This window comes from Polypterus senegalus, chromosome 13 (genome assembly GCF_016835505.1).
Source record: "Polypterus senegalus isolate Bchr_013 chromosome 13, ASM1683550v1, whole genome shotgun sequence".
Taxonomy (NCBI): Eukaryota; Metazoa; Chordata; class Cladistia; order Polypteriformes; family Polypteridae; genus Polypterus; species Polypterus senegalus.
The window spans coordinates 20,003,591-20,005,709 of NC_053166.1; the positions used below are offsets into that span (position 1 = coordinate 20,003,591).

At 35.3% G+C, this 2,119-nt stretch overlaps 1 protein-coding gene across 1 annotated transcript in view; it reads left to right on the forward strand.

The window, feature by feature from the left end:
* The first annotated feature begins 1,062 nt into the window (after positions 1-1,062).
* Positions 1,063-2,119, forward strand: part of rps14 (ribosomal protein S14) — a 7,944-nt gene continuing 6,887 nt past the window's right edge. Inside the window, exon 1 of the mRNA XM_039775077.1 lies at positions 1,063-1,139. The gene's annotated coding sequence lies outside the window, so the exon portion shown is untranslated. The remainder of the gene's footprint in view (positions 1,140-2,119) is intronic.

A 2,119-nucleotide genomic window follows, 5' to 3' on the forward strand; every position in this document is an offset into this window, starting at 1 on the left:
TTGTTTCCCTTATAAAAAAATCATATTGTTGTGCGACGAAGGGCCCAGTTCACGACTGGCAGCCGCGTTTAAACAGGGAGCCCTTCACAGACAACTTTAACACGTATAACGTAGTTGGCACATAGTGTAGTGTATATATATATATATATATATATATATATATATATATATATATATATAGCCTTAGAATTTTTCATTTTTCTCCAATGCATTAAAATAAGTAGCTGTGTTGCCCCGCTTTTACCAGAAAATTTTGTAAGACAAATGGCCTCGATTATACTGTAGTGCTGTCAGTTGTTTCGATTAATCAGAAATACTATGTAACCAAGTACATTTGTATATACAATATTTGTAGTTATGTATTTATTTTTAGCAAGGAATTTATTATAAATAACAACTACATTTAGGATATGCCACCTTTTATATTCACATCCTCACTATAAAAGTACAAAATCTCTTTACCGTTACAAGGAAATATTAACACCAATAGTTTTCTTAAAGAAAGATTTGAGATCGCATTTTTATGTAAATACATGCAGAAAATAAATGAACAGTACTTCACTACTCAAAGTTACAAAATATTCGGGTTAAATCAACATCCTTATTAAACTTTACTAGCATCTGGTTGGAATACATCTGAAAGAGACCTTTTTATTGGTAATACTGTACCTTTTTGGGATACAAGTTTCCTTTAAACTTAGAAAGCCAAAACCTTTTTGCTGCAATGGTTGTATATTTATGGCAATTTTTCCTAAGATACTTATTGTTATATATTTTGTTTCTTTTATGCTCATACCTTGCAACATTTAATTTGAGTCAATATTTCGCTTTGTATCCACAATGACCACACTTTCTAAAAATGTAATGAGCCCAGAAGGTATGGCGTCAAATACAATTGCATTTTCCTTAACTGATGTTGGAAGTCTATATTTCAGTAAAAATTCGGAATTGTTCTGAATGGGCGAGTACTCCTCTCTTTAAACAGCTCGCGCTTATTTCCAACATCGCGCAGTTCACGTCTGACGAGCGTGTCACGTGGCACAACGTAGCAGTTCGCGCGTCCGGAAGCGGTGACCTTTCCCCCCGTTGAGCCCGTCTTCCTTCCTTTTCTGTTTCGAACCTTACAGACAAGTACAGCGGTATGTGATCTCCTAGAATTTATCCAGAGGAATCCTGCAAAAAACTAAATATTTTATAGTGAATCAAGTTCATTCTTTAAAAGTAAACATCTCCGAGCTCCGTTTAAAGTATACATTTTGTAGTTTTTAGCTGTAAACGTGGTTGTAAACACCGTTGATTATACAGAAGTGGTAGGCCTCGCTGACGCCTCCGTTTGTAATTTTGAGTAGATTGTGGTGGTTGAGCAGTAGGTCCTTATGCTTTAATGAAATAGAAAGGACAGTTGCTTATGTATACGTAGCAGTGCGTTATGATTATAATGTATACTTGTATTTTGTTTTTCACTTGTTTCGATTAGTTAGCATTGAATTATGGTGTATTCGAAGGTGTTTTGAAGTCTAAATGAACATCGAAGTGGAGCGTTTCTTTACTGTGGGATGCTTGTTCATTTGAGAAAAGAATACTTTATTTAGAGCATATACAGACAACCAGTGAGTAGAATTTCCTGTAGAATCCATTTGGAATTGATTCAGCAGGTTTGCGATTTCATATGTATTAAAAATAAGTTGTCACTAAGCACCTCTCGTAGCAAGCAAATCAGTTGAAGTTTGCAGTATGAATTAAAATTCTTATTTGTTGCAAGCGGGAGTTTGAGAAAGTGAGAATGCCCCCTAAAGTTCGCATAGACAACGACTTTGTTTAAAACTAAATTGTGTTCCTTTTACATCCAGAAATGACGGGCGTTTCCAGTGCTAATTCAATTTCTCAGTAAGGCGTGCAGAATGTGTAATGCTAATGTCATGTGCATGTTCGTAGTTAAGTGATATTCTGCCATTTGTATATCATGTTTGCTAGACATGTTTATTTCATTATTGGTTGACGCGTTTCCCCAAGGGGACTTACAATATTTGAGGTACAAATTAGCTTTAATTCTTTTGTTTTTCAAGTTGGAGCATGGGCAGCTGAATTGAGTTGCTCATGGTCACACAGTGTCAGTAGC